The 15,227-nt window shown below is 37.0% G+C and overlaps 1 long non-coding RNA gene across 1 annotated transcript in view; it reads left to right on the forward strand.

The window, feature by feature from the left end:
• The first annotated feature begins 6,121 nt into the window (after nucleotides 1-6,121).
• The window catches only part of LOC132422207 (uncharacterized), a 205,007-nt gene continuing 195,901 nt past the window's right edge, over nucleotides 6,122-15,227 (forward strand). Inside the window, exon 1 of the long non-coding RNA XR_009518832.1 lies at nucleotides 6,122-6,254. This is a non-coding gene — a long non-coding RNA (uncharacterized lncRNA). The remainder of the gene's footprint in view (nucleotides 6,255-15,227) is intronic.

The following is a 15,227-nucleotide window of genomic DNA, read 5'->3' on the forward strand; positions in this document are numbered from 1 at the left end:
TTTCTCGGGATATATGCCAAGTAGTGGGATTGCTGGGTCATATGGTAGTTCTATTTTTAGTTTTCTAAGGAACCTCCATACTGTTCTCCATAGTGGTTGTATCAATTTACATTCCCACAGACAGTGCAGGAGGATTCCTTTTTCACCACACCCTTTCCACCATTTATTGTTTCTAGATTTTTTTTTTTGGCAGTACGCAGGCCTCTCACTGTTGTGACCTCTCCCGTTGCGGAGCACAGGCTCCGGACGCGCAGGCTCAGCGGCAATGGCTCACAGGCCTAGTTGCTCCATGGCATGTGGGATCTTCCCGGACCGGGGCACGAACCCATGTCCCCTGCATCGGTAGGTGGACTCTCAACCACTGCGACACCAGGGAAGCCCTGTTTCTAGATTTTTTGATAATGGCCATTCTGACTGGTGTGAGGTGATACCTCATTGTAGTTCTGATTTGCATTTCTCTAATAATTAGTGATGTTGAGCATCTTTTCATGTGCCTCTTGGCCATCTGTATGTCTTCTTTGGTGAAATGTCTATTTAGGTCTTCTGCCCATTTTTTAATTGAATTGTTTGTTTTTTTGATATTGAGCTCCATGAGCTGTTTGTATATTTTGGAGTTTAATCCTTTGTCCATTGTTTCATTTGCAAATATTTTCTCTTATTCTGAGGGTTGTCTTTTTGTCTTGTTTATGGTTTCCTTTGCTGTGCAAAAGCTTTGACGTTTAATTAGGTCCCCTTTGTTTATTTTTGTTTTTATTTCCATTACTCTAGGAGGTGGGTCAAAAAAGATCTTGCTGTGGTTTATATGAAAGAGTGTGTTTCCTATGTTTTCCACTAAGAGTTTTACAGTGTCTGGTCTTACATTTAGGTCTGTAATCCATTTTGACTTTATTTTTGTGTGTGGTGTTAGGTAGCATTCTAATTTCATTCTTTTATTTTTATTTATTATTTTGTTTTCACACACACATACTGTATTTTATTTTTACAAGAGATAGACTGACACCAAGCCTTGTAAATGGATGACCACAACAAAAGCAACAATGATTGCAATTACCAAACACGAAACACACTCATACTATGTCATAATATTGACGTTCAGTCCAGTAATCCTCCACTGTAACAGCTCCTTTACTTTGCAGTGAAAATTGATTTGTATATTTTTTGCCTCTGAGTCCTTGTGGGATTTTTTTTTTCATTCAAACAGAAAGTCACAAAAATTATAATCATCCTCATAAGTTCACTCAGTCCCATGTAATTAATTTTTTTTTCATCTTGATCTTTTGTTAGCACTTTTATGAATTCATCAGTTTTCCATTAGAGTTCTGAAAATGCTTATTCATTCAGTTCAGCGGTATAGTCAGTTACCAGAAACCTGTACTTGTCAGCGTCTTTTCCATGAATTCCTTGAAGATGAAACCCTTTTATAGGAACATATTTGCAAGAGCATCAGAGTACACCCAGAACTGTCTGTAAATGACAAAAGACTTAAAGATGACCATGGTTAAAGATTTGATGAAAGTTCATAATAATGCAACTGACAAGGAAATTTAGTTATTTCTGAGATACACATTTTAAAGTAATAGCTAGAATTATGACTTATAACATTATACAAGAACATATAAGATCTTTAGAAATTTCATGTAATGTCTGAAACATTTATATTAACATATTTCCATACAAATAACCCAAAGAAGGTTTAGTATTAGTGGTTTTTTTTTTTTTTTTGGTTTGGTTTTTTATACTGCAGGATCTTATTTTTTTTTAACAAGCACTTGGTGTTTTATTCTTTCTTTAAAGAAAAAAAACATGATGAGAACTAGCATTTAAATAAACTCAGGCCGTGCTGTACCTTAGGCAAAATTCTCAGCTTGAAGCTCCCTATACCAAACTCTAGTTTATAGCCCTGCAATAATTGATTCAGTTTTCTTAGAAGACTTACATACTCTCTGCCTCAGTTTCCCCTCATGTAAAAGGTGATCATCCTTGCACATGAAATTCAAATATCAAGTGACAAACCAGAAAATTATTTGAGGTTTTATGATAAAGTTATTCTTCAAAATTCCAGTTATTTATAAATCATTTGAAAATTGTTTATACTAATACTTAAAACACTAAACTTCTAAAAGCATGAATCATAAATGCAAAACAATTTTATTTATTCATGTTTTGGGTTTAGTTATATTACTCCATCACTTAGTCAGCAGTATTCATTATGTTAATTTAAGAATAAATAAATATATTATCAATTTGTATATGATATATGCCAAATGCTGAATGAAAATTTAAGTAATCTGTATTTCTCTTCCTTAGTTTTTAGATATTTATGGCAAACAGACTTACCAGGGCTGAAACACTCACCAAACATTGTTTTTTGTTTTTACATCTTTATTGGAGTATAATTGCTTTACAATGGAGTGTTAGTTTCTGCTTTATAACAAAGTGAATCAGTTATATATATACATATGTTCCCATATCTCTTCCCTCTTGCATCTCCCTCCCTCCCACCCTCCCTATCCCACCCCTCCAGGTGGTCACAAAGCACCGAGCCGATATCCCTGTGCCATGCGGCTGCTTCCCACTAGCTATCTACCTTACGTTTGTTAGTGTGTATATGTCCATGACTCTCTCTCGCCCTGTCACAGCTCACCCTTCCCCCTCCCCATATCCTCAAGTCCGTTCTCCAGTAGGTCTGTGTCTTTATTCCTGTCTTACCCCTAGGTGCTTCATGACATTTTTTTTTCTTAAATTCCATATATATGTGTTAGCATACGGTATTTGTCTTTCTCTTTCTGACTTACTTCACTCTGTATGACAGAATCTAGGTCCATCCACCTCATTACAAATAGCTCAATTTCATTTCTTTTTAGGGCTGAATAATATTCCATTGTATATATGTGCCACATCTTCTTTATCCATTCATCCAATTATGGACAGTTAGGTTGTTTCCATCTCCTGGCAATTGCAAATAGAGCTGCAATGAACATTTTGGTACATGACTCGTTTTGCATTATGGTTTTCTCAGGGTATACGCCCAGTAGTGGGATTGCTGGGTCATATGGTAGTTCTATTTGTAGTTTTTAAAGGAAGCTCCGTACTGTTCTCATTTTGAGTTTATTTTTGTGTATGGTGTAAGACAATGTTCTAATTTCATTTTTTTAACATGTAGCTGTCCAGTTTTCCCAGCACCACTTATTGAAGAGACTGTCTTTTCTCCATTGTATATCCCTGCCTCCTTTGTCATAGATTAGTTGACCATAGGTGTGTGGGTTTATCTCTGGGCTTTCTATCTTGTTGCATTGATCTATGTTTCTGTTTTGGTGCCAGTACCGTATTGTCTTGATTACTGTAGCTTTGTGGTATAGTCCAAAGCCAGGGAGTCTGATTCCTCCAACTCCGTTTTTTTCCCTCAAGACTTCTTTGGCTATTGGGGGTCTTTTGTGTCTCCGTACAAATTTTAAGATGATTTGTTCTAATTCCGTAATTAGAATTTTTAGTTGTATTGATCTTGTATTGATTTAGTTTTAGTTGTATTGATCTTGTATTGATTGATCTTTTAGTTGTATTGATCTTTGCTATTGTTTTCTTTGTTTCTATTTCATTTATTTCTGCCTTGATCATTATGATTTCTTTCCTTCTACTAAATTTGGGTTTTGTTTGTTCTTCTTTCTCTAGTTCCTTTAGGTGTCAGGTTAGATTGTTTACTTGAGATTTTTCTTGTTTCTTGAGGTAGGCCTGTATAGCTATAAACTTCCCTCTTAGAACTGCTTTTGCTGCTTCCCATAGGTTTTGGATTGTCGTGTTTTCATTGTCATTTGTCTCTAGATATTTTTTGATTTTCCGTTTGATTTCTTCAGTGATCTCTTGGTTATTTAGTAACGTATTGTTTAGCCTCCATGTGTTTGTGTCTTTTACATTTTTTTCCCTGTCATTTCTTTTTTTTTTTTTTTTTTTGCGGTACACGGGCCTCTCACTGTTGTGGCCTCTCCCATTGCAGAGCACAGGCTCTGGACACGCAGGCTCAGTGGCCATGGCTCACGGGCCTAGCCACTCCATGGCATGTGGGATCTTCCCAGACTGGGGCATGAACCCGTGTCCCCTGCATCGGCAGGTGGACTCTCAACCACTGTGCCACCAGGGAAGCCCTTCCCTGTCATTTCTTATCTCATAGCGTTGTGGTCAGAAAGATGGTTGATATGATTTCAATTTTCTTAAATTTCCTAAGGCTTGATTTGTGTCCCATGATGTGATCTATCTTAAAGAATGTTCTGTGTGCACTTGAGAAGAAACTGTAATCTGCTGTTTTTGGATGGAATGTCCTATAAATATCAATTAAATCTATCTGGTCTATTGTGCCATTTAAAGCTTCTGTTTCCTTATTTATTTTCATTTTGGATGATCTGTCCATTGGTGTAAGTGAGGTGTTAACGTCCCTCACTATTATTGTGTTACTGTTGATTTCCTCTTTTATACCTGTTAGCAGTTGCCTTATGTATTGAGGTGCTCCTTTGTTGGGTGCATGTATATTTATAATTGTTATATCTTCTTCTTGGATTGATCCCTTGATCATTATGTAGTGTCCTTCCTTGTCTCTTGTAACATTCTCTATTTTAAAGTCTATTTTATATGATATGAGTAAAACTACTTCAGCTTTCTTTTGATTTCCCTTTGCATGGAATATCTTTTTCCATCCCCACACTTTCAGTCTGTATGTGTCGCTAGGTCTGAAGTGGGTCTCTTGTAAGCACCATGTATATGGATGTTGTTTTTGTATCCATTCAGCAAGCCTGAGTCTTTTGGTTGGAGCATTTAATCCATTCACATTTAAGGAAATTATTGATATGTACGTTCCTATGACCATTTTCTTAATTGTTTTGGGTTTGTTTTTGTAGGTCCTTCTCTTTTGTTTCCCACTTAGAGAAGTTCCTTTAGCATTTGTTGTAGAGCTGGTTTGGTGGTGCTGAATTCTCTTAGCTTTTGCTTGTCTGTACGGCTTTTGATTTCTCCATTGAATAATGAGATCCTTGCCGGGTAGAGTTGTAGGTTCTTGTAGCTTTTGATTTCTCCATTGAATAATGAGATCCTTGCTGGGTAGAGTTGTAGGTTCTTCCCTTTCATCACTTTAAGTATATCATGCCACTCCCTTGTGACTTGTAGAGTTTTTGCTGAGAAATCAGCTGTTAACCTTATGAGAGTTCCCTTGTTTGTTATTTGTCACTTTTCCCTTGCTGCTTTGAATAATTTTTCTTTGTTTTTAATTTTTGCCAATTTGATTACTATGTGTCTTGGCATGTTTCTCCTTGGGTTTATCCTGTATGGGACACACTTCGCTTCCTGGACTTGGGTGGCTATTTCCTTTCCTTTCCCATGTTAGGGAAGTTTTCGACTATATTCTCTTTAAATTCTCTCTCTCTTCTCCTTCTGGGACCCGTATAATGTGAATGTTGTTGCATTTAATGTTGTCCCAGAGGTCTCTTAGGCTGTCTTCATTTGTTTTCATTCTTTTTTCTTTAGTCTGTTCCACAGCAGTGAATTCCACCATTGTGTCTTCCAAGTCACTTATCTGTTCTTCTGCCTCAGTTATTCTACTATTGATTCCTTCTAGTGTAGTTTTCATTTCAGTTATTGTATTGTTCATCTCTGTTTGTTTGTTCTTTAGTTCTTCTAGGTCTTTGTTAAACATTTCTTGCATCTTCTCGATCTTTGCCTCCATTCTTTTTCCGAGGTCCTGGATCATCATCACTATCATTATTCTGAATTCTTTTTCTGGAAGGTTGCCTATCTCCACTTCATTTAGTTGTTTTTCTGGGGTTTTATCTTGTTCCTTCATCTGGTATATAGCCCTCTGCCTTTTCATCTTGTCTGTCTTTCTGTGAATGTGGTTTTTGTTCCACAGGCTGCAGGATTGTAGTTCTTCTTGCTTCTGCTGTCTGCCCTCTGGTGGATGAGGCTATCTAAGAGGCTTGATGGGAGGGACTGGTGGTGGGTAGAGCTGACTGTTGCTCTGGTGGGCAGAGCTCAGTAAAACTTTAATCCACTTGGCTGTTGATGGGTGCGGCTGGGTTTCCTCCCTGTTGGTTGTTTGATTTGAGGCAGCCCAACACTTGAGCCTACCTGGGCTCTTTGTTGGGGCTAATGACAGACTCTGGGAGGGCTCACGCCAAGGAGTACTTCCCAGAACTTCTGCTGCCAGTGTCTTTGTCCCCACGGTGAAACAGAGCCACCGCCCACCTCTGCAGGAGACCCTCCAACACTAGCAGGTAGGTCTGGTTCAGTCTCCTATGGGGTCACTGCTCCTTCCCCCTGGGTCCTGATGTGCACACTACTTTGTGTGTGCCCTCCAAGAGTGGAGTCTCTGTTTCCCCCAGTCCTGTCAAAGTCCTGCAATCAATTCCCACTAGGCTTCAATTCTGATTCTCTAGGAATTCCTCCTCCCATTGCCGGATCCCCAGGTTGGGAAGCCTGTTGTGGGGCTCAGAACCTTCACTCCAGTGGGTGGACTTCTGTGGTATAAGTGTTCTCCAGTCTGTGTGTCACCCACCCAGCAGTTATGGGATTTGATTTTACTGTGATTGCGCCCCTCCTACCGTCTCATTGTGGCTTCTCCTTTGTCTTTGGATGTGGGGTATCTTTTTTGGTGAGTTCCAGTGTCCTTTGTCGATGATTGTCCAGCAGGTAGTTGTGATTCTGGTGTTCTCGCAAGAGGGAGTGATAGCACGTCCTTCTACTCTGCCGTCCTGGTTCCTCCTCCATCAGTAAGTTATTCTTAAGGAGCAGTTTCATGTGAGGCAGTGTATTTACTGGAATGGAATGGAGTTGGGTGGGAGTGACTAAATCCTAGCATGCCAAGGGGAAAAGCTCGGAGTAGAATTGTGGCATGATAAGAAATATATCTGGTCTTTGTCTCTGGTTACTGGTGCAGAGTTCTAAGTTCATTCTTTTAAATGTAGGTGTCCAGTTTTCCCAGCACCACTTATTGAAGAGGATGTCTTTTCTCCATTGTATGTTCTTGCCTCTTTTGTCATAAATTAGGTGCCTATATGTGTGTGGGTTTATCTCTGGGCATTCTATCCTGTGCCATTGATCTGTATTTCTGTTTTTGTCCCAGTACCATACTTGCACAAAGTAATCATGTCTTGATTACTCTAGCTTTGTAGTATAGTTTGAAGTTCGGGAGACTGATTCTTCCAGTTCCGTTTTTCTTTCTCAAGATTGCTTTGGGTATTTGGGGTCTTTTGTGTTTCCATACAAATTGTTAAAAATTTTTTTCTAATTCTGTGAAGAATGCCATTGGTATTTTGATAGGAATTACACTGAATCTGTAGACTGTTTTGGGTAGTATAGTCATTTTCAGAATATTGATTCTTCCAATCCAAGGATATGGTATATTTCTCCATCTGTTTATGTCATCTTCAGTTTCTTTCATCAGTGTTTTATAGTTATTTGAGTCCAAGTCTTTCACCTCCTTAGGTAGGCTTATTCCTAGGTATTTTATTCTTTTTGTTGCAATGGTAAATGGGAGTGTTTCCTTAATTTCTCTTTCAGATTTTTCATCATTAGTGTATAGGAATGCAAGAGATTTCTGTACATTAATTTTGTATCCTGCTACTTTACCAAATTTATTGATTAACTCTGGTAATTTTCTGGTAACATTTAGGATTCTCTATTTATAGTATCATGGCATCTGCAAACAGTGATAGCTTTACTTTTTCTTTTCCGATTTGGATTCCTTGTATTTCTTTTTCTTCTCTGATTGCCGAGGCTAGGACTTCCAAAACTATGTTGAATAAGAGTAGTGAGAGTGGGCATCCTTGTCTTGTTCCTGATCTTAGTAGAAATGCTTTCAGTTTTTCACCATTGAGTATGATGTTTGCTGTGGGTTTGTCATATATGGTCTTTATTATGTTGAGGTAGGTTCTCTCTATGCCCATTTTCTGGAGAGTTTTTATCATAAATGCATGTTGAATTTTGTCAACAGCTTTTTCTGCATCTATTGAAATGATCATATGGTTTTTATTCCTTAACTTGTTAATATGGTGTATCACATTGATTGATTTGAGTATATTGAAGAATCCTTGCATCCTGGGGATAAATCCCACTTGATCATCGTGTATGATCCTTTTAATTTGTTGTTAGATTCTGTTTGCTAGTATTTAGTTCAGGATTTTTGCATCTATGTTAGTCAGTGATATTGGTCTATAATTTTCTTTTTTTGTGATATCTTTTTTTGGTTTTGGTATCAGGGTGATGGTGGCTTCTTAGAATGAATTTGGGCTTGTTCCTCCCTCTGCAATTTTTTGGAAGAGTTTGAGAGGGATGGGTGTTAGCTCTTTTCTATATGTGTGATAGAATTCTGCTGTGAAGCCATCTGGTCTTGGACTTTTGTTTATTGGAAGATTTTAAATTACAGTTTCAATTTAATTACTTGTGATCTGTTTATATTTTCTAATTCTTCCTGATTCATTCTGGGAAAATTGTACCTTTCCAAGAATTTGTCCATTTCTTCATGGTTGTACGTTTTATTGGCATATATTTGTTTTTAGTAGTCTCTTATAATCCTTTGGATTTCTGCACTGTCAGTTGCGATTTCTCCTTTTTCATTTCTAATTTTATTGATCTGCATCCTCTCCCTTTTTTTCTTGATGAGTTTGGCTAAGGATTTATAAATTTTGTTTATATTCTCAGAGAACCAGCTTTTAGTTTTGTTGATCTTTGCTATTTTCTTTGTTTCTATTTCATTTATTTCTGCTCTGGTGTTTATGATTTCTTTCCTTCTACTGACTTGGGATTTTCTTTGTTCTTCTTTCTCTAGTTGCTTTAGGTGTAGGGTCAGATTGTTTATTTGAGATTTTTCTTGTATCTTGAGATGAGATTGAATTGCTATAAACTTCCCTCTTAAAACTGCTTTTGCTGCATCCCATAGGTTTTGGGTTGTTGTTTGTTCATCGTCATTTGTTTCTATATATTTTTTAATTTCTTCTTTGAGTTCTTGGTTATTTTGTAGCACACTGTTTAGCCTCCATGTATTTGTGGTTTTTACAGTTGTTTTCCTGTAATTGATTTCCAGTCTCATAGCGTTGTAGTCAGCAAAGATGCTTGATACTATTTCAATTTTCTTAAATTTCCCAAGGCATGATTTGTGACCAAAGATGTGATCTGTCCTGGAGAATGTTCCATGTGCATTTGAGAAGAAAGTGTATCTGCTACTTTTGGGTGGAATGTTCTTTAAATATCAATTAAATCTCTCTGGTCTATTGTGTCATTTAAAACTTGTGTTTCCTTATTTATTTTCTGTTTGGATGATCTGTCTATTGGTGTAAGTGGAGCGTTAAAGTCCCCTACTATTTTATTTTGGTTTGTTTTCTTGTGACTTTATTTCTTCATTATCATCAAGATGTACACACCAATAATTCTATCACAAGCAAACCAAATTTTCGATTGTAAAGTTGCTTGTGAGAGGTGAAGTTTCTCAAGATAATTGTAAAGACCTTCATTGTTTTGTATTTCTCTGAGCTTTTCTCCAAAATATTTCCCTCTTTAGTTTATCACATTCAACTGTCCACTCATACTCTGAGTGACCAGAGGCCCAAGACCAAAGCTTGATTAGGAAGGTTGATTGGTTTGAAGGGCACCGTGTTTTCTTAAAGTCCCCTACTCTTATTCTGTTACTGTCAATTTCCCGTTTCATGGTTGTTACCATTTGCCTTATATATTGAAATGCACCTAGGCTGGGTGCATAAACATTTATAATTTTTATATCTTCTTGGATTGATCCTGTGATCATTGTGTAGTGGCCTTCTTTATCTCTTGTAACAGTCTTTATTTTAAAGTCTATTTTGCCTGATATGAGTATTGCTACTCCAGCTTTGTTTTGATTTCCATTTGCATGGAATATCTTTTTCCATCCCTTCACTTTCAGTCTGTATGTGTCCCTAGGTCTGAAGTGAGTCTTTTGCAGACAGCATATATATGGGTCCTATTTTTGTATCCATTTAGCCAGTCTGTGTCTTTTGATTGGGGCATTTAATCCATTTACATTCAAGTTTATTATCAATATGTATGTTCCTATTACCATTTTCTTAATTGTTTTGGGTTTGTTTTGGGGGGCTTTTTTCTTCCCTTGTGTTTCCTGCCTAGGGAAGTTTCTTTAGCATTTGTTGTAAAGCTGGTTTGGTGGTGCTGAATTCTCTTAGTTTTTGCATGTCTGAAAAACTTTTGATTTCTCCATCTAATCTGAATGAGACCCTTGCCAGGTAGAGTAATCTTGGTTGTAGGTTTTTTTCTTTCATCACTTGAAGTATATCCTGCCACTCCCTTCTGGCCTGTAGAGCTTCTGCTGAATAATCAGTTGATAACCTTATGGGAATTCCTTTGTGTATTATTTTTTCTTTTTCCTTTGCTGCTTTTAATATTTTTTCATTGAATTTAATTTTTGTTCGTTTTATTAATATGTGTCTTGCTGTGTTTCTCCTAGGGTTTATCCTGTATGGGACTCTCTGTTTCCTGGACTTGGGTGACTACTTCCTTTTCCATGTTAGGGAAGGTTTACACTATAATCTCTTCAGATAGTTTCTCAGACCCTTTCTTTTTCTCTTCTTCTTCTGGGACCCCTATAATTCGAATGTTCATGTGTTTAGTGCTGTCCCAGAGGTCTCTGAGACTGTCTTCAATTATTTTCATTCTTTTTTCTTTATTCTGTTTCTTGGCCGTTATTTTCACCATTTTGTCTTCCAGCTCACTTATTCGTTCTTTTCCCTCATTCTGTTATTGATTCCTTCTAGTGTATTTTTCATTTCAGTTATTGTGTTGTTCCTCTCTGTTTGTTTGTTCTTTAGTTCTTCTAGATCATCATTAAATATTTCTTGTATTTTCTCAATCCATGACTCCATTCTATTTCCAAGATTCTAGATCATCTTTACTATCATTACTCTGAATTCTTTTTCAGGTACATTGCCTATTTCCTCTTCATTTATTTGGTCTTATAGGTTTTTATCTTGCTCCTTCATCTGTGACATATTTTTTTTGCCATCTCATTTTTTTTTCCTTTTTTTTTATGAGTGAGATTGTGTTCCTGTCTTACTGGTTGTCTGGCCTGAGGCTTCCAACACTGCAGTTTGTAGGCTCTTGGGTAGAGCTGGGTCTTGGTGCTGAGATGAGGACCTCCAGAATACCTCACTCTGATAAATATTCCCTGGCGTCTGACGTTCTCTTTTAGTCCAGTGGTTTGGACTCGGAGCTCCCACTGCAGGAGCTTTGGCCCCACCCCTGGCTTGTGAACCAAGATCCTGCAAGCTGTGTGTGGCAGCCAAAAAAAAAAAAAAAAAAGAAAAGAAAAGGAGGACAATAAAAAATAAAATTAGAGTAGGAAATTAACAGCTGTGTTAGAAAAAATATAAAAATTAAAATATAGATGAAACAACAACTGGAAGGTAAAACAGAACCACAATAGTAAAAAAGAGGAGGAGAAAAAAAAAGGGCAGATCAGCTGACAATTTTCTTAGTTTTATTTTATATGAAAATGTCTTTGTTTTTATTCTTCAAAAATATTTTCACTGGATGCTGAATTTAGGATTAATGTTTTCTTTGCTTCTTACACTCCCTACTGTCTTCTATAATTTCCAGTGAAAATCATTGAGTTTGCACCATGGCTTCCCTCTGTGTATCTGACTGCTATCAGGATTTTCTCTTTATCTTTGTTTTGGTTTTCAGCAATGTTAGTACAGTGAAACTGGGCATAGTTTTACTGTTTTGAGTTCACTGAGCTTCTTGGATTGGAAAAGTTAAGTCTTATACCAAATTTGGAAGATTTTCAGCCATTATAGCTTTAGTATTTTTGTGTGTGTGTGCCTAAAGTTTTTATTTATGTATTTATTTATACAACTTTATTGGAGTATAATTGCTTTACAATGGTGTGTTAGTTTCTGCTTTATAACAAAGTGAATCAGTTATACATATGTTCCCATATCTCTTCCCTCTTGCATCTCCCTCCCTCCCACCCTCCCTATCCCACCCCTCTAGGTGGTCACAAACCACCGAGCTGATCTCCCTGTGCTATGCGACTGCTTCCCACTAGCTATCTATTTTACATTTGGTAGTGTATATATGTCCATGCCACTCTCACTTTGTCACAGTTTACCCTTCCCCCTTCCCATATACTCAAGTCCATTCTCTAGTAGGTCTGTGTCTTTATTCCTGTCATACCCCTAGGTTCTTCATTACATTTTTTTTCTTAAATTCCATATATATGTGTTAGCATATGGTATTTGTCTTTCTCTTTCTGACTTACTTCACTCTGTATGACAGAATCTAGGTCCATCCACCTCATTACAAATAGCTCAATTTTGTTTCTTTTTATGGCTGAGTAATATTCCATTGTATATATGTGCCACATCTTCTTCATCCATTCATCCAATGATGGACACTTAGGTTGTTTCCATCTCCTGGCTATTGTAAATAGAGCTGCAATGAACATTTTGGTACATGACTCTTTTTCAATTATGGTTTTCTCAGGGTATGGTTTTCTCAGGCTTGCTCAGTAGTGGGATTGCTGGGTCATATGGTAGTTCTATTTGTAGTTTTTTAAGGAACCTCCATAGTATTCTCCACAGTGGCTGAAGCAATTCACATTCCCACCAGCAGTGCAAGAGTGTTCCCTTTTCTCCACATCCTCTCCAGCATTTATTGTTTCTAGATTTTTTGATGATGGCCATTCTGAACGGTGTGAGATGATATCTCATTGTAGTTTTGATTTGCATTTCTCTAATGATTAATGATGTTGAGCATTCTTTCTTGTGTTTGTTGGCAGTCTGTATGTCTTCTTTGGAGAAATGTCTATTTAGGTCTTCTGCCCATTTTTGGATTGGGTTGTTTGTTTTTTTGTTATTGAGCTGCATAAGCTGCTTGTAAATTTTGGAAATTAATCCTTTCTCAGTTGATTCATTTGCAAATATTTTCTCCCATTCTGAGGGTTGTCTTTTGGTGTTGTTTATGGTTTCCTTTGCTGTGCAAAAGCTTTGAAGTTCCATTAGGTCCCATTTGTTTCTTTTTCTTTTTATTTCCATTTCTCTAGGAGGTGGGTCAAAAAGGATCTTGCTGTGATTTATGTCATAGAGTGTTCTGCCTATGTTTTCCTCTAAGAGTTTGATAGTTTCTGGCCTTACATTTAGGTCTTTAATCCATTTTGAGCTTATTTTTGTGTATGGTGTTAGGGAGTGATCTAATCTCATACTTTTACATGTACCTGTCCAGTTTTCCCAGCACCACTTATTGAAGAGGCTGTCCTTTCTCCACTGTACATTCCTGCCTCCTTTGTCATAGATTAGTTGACCATAGGTGTGTGGGTTTATCTCTGGGCTTCCTATCCTGTTCCATTGATCTATCTTTCTGTTTTTGTGGCAGTACCATACTGTCTTGATTACTGTAGCTTTGTAGTATAGTCTGAAGTCAGGGAGCCTGATTCCTCCAGCTCCGTATTTCGTTCTCAAGATTGCTTTGGCTATTCGGGGTCTTTTGTGTTTCCATACAAATTGTGAAATTTTTTGTTCTAGTTCTGTGAAAAATGCCAGTGGTAGTTTGATAGGGATTGCATTGAATCTATAGATTGCTTTGGGTAGTAGAGTCATTTTCACAATGTTGATTCTTCCAATCCAAGAACATGGAATATCTCTCCATATATTTGTATCATCTTTAATTTCTTTCATCAGTGTCTTATAATTTTCTGCATACAGGTCTTTTGTCTCCTTAGGTAGGTTTATTCCTAGATATTTTATTCTTTTTGTTGCAATGGTAAATGGGAGTGTTTTCTTGATTTCACTTTCAGATTTTTCATCATTAGTGTATAGGAATGCCAGAGATTTCTGTGCATTAATTTTGTATCCTGCTACTTTACCAAATTCATTGATTAGCTCTAGTAGTTTTCTGGTAGCATCTTTAGGATTCTCTATGAATAGTATCATGTCATCTGCAAACAGTGACAGCTTTACTTCTTCTTTTCTGATTTGGATTCCTTTTATTTCCTTTTCTTCTCTGATTGCTGTGGCTAAAACTTCCAAAACTATGTTGAATAAGAGTGGTGAGAGTGGGTAACCTTGTCTTGTTCGTGATCTTAGTGGAAATGCTTTCAGTTTTTCACCATTGAGGATGATGTTGGCTGTGGGTTTGTAATATATGGCCTTTATTATGTTGAGGAAAGTTCCCTCTATGCCTACTTACTGCAGTATTTTTATCATAAATGGGTGTTGAATTTTGTCGAAAGCTTTCTCTGCCTCTGTTGAGATGATCATATGGTTTTTCTCCTTCAGTTTGTTAATATGGTGTATCACATTGATTGATTTGCATATATTGAAGAATCCTTGCATTCCTGGAATAAACCCCACTTGATCATGGTGTATGATCCTTTTAATGTGCTGTTGGATTTCGTTTGCTAGTATTTTGTTGAGGATTTTTGCATCTTTGTTCTTCAGTGATATTGGACTGTAGTTTTCTTTCTTTGTGACATCCTTCTCTGGTTTTGGTATCAGGTTGATGGTGGCCTCGTAGAATGAGTTTGGGAGTGTTCCTCCCTCTGCTATATTTTGGAGAAGTTTGAGAAGGATAGGTGTTAGGTCTTCTCTAAATGTTAGATAGAATTCGCCTGTGAAGCCATCTGGTCCTGGGCTTTTGCTTGTTGGAAGATTTTTAATCACAGTTTCAATTTCAGTGCTTGTGATTGGTGTGTTCATATTTTCTATTTCTTCCTGATTCAGTCTTGTCAGGTTGTGCATTTCTAAGAATTTGTCCATTTCTTCCAGGTTGTCCATTTTATTGGCATAGAGTTGCTTGTAATAATCTCTCATGATCTTTTGTATTTCTGCAATGTCAATTGTTACTTCTCCTTTTTTATTTCTAATTCTATTGATTTGAGTCTTCTCCCTTTTTTACTTGATGAGTCTGGCTAATGGTTTATCAATTTTGTTTATCTTCTCAAAGGACCACCTTTTAGTTTTATTGATCTTTGCTATCGTTTCCTTCATTTCTTTTTCATTTATTTCTGTTCTGTTCTTTATGATTTCTTTCCTTCTGCTAACTTTGGGGTTTTTTTGTTCTTCTTTCTCTAATTGCTTTAGGTGCAAGGTTAGGTTGTTTATTCGAGATGTTTCCTGTTTTTTAAGGTAGGATTGTATTGCTGTAAACTTTCCTCTTAGAACTGCTTTTGCTGCATTCCATTGATTTTGGGTTGTTGTGTTTCCATTGTC

The sequence above is a fragment of the Delphinus delphis genome, chromosome 3 (assembly GCF_949987515.2).
Source record: "Delphinus delphis chromosome 3, mDelDel1.2, whole genome shotgun sequence".
Classification (NCBI taxonomy): Eukaryota; Metazoa; Chordata; class Mammalia; order Artiodactyla; family Delphinidae; genus Delphinus; species Delphinus delphis.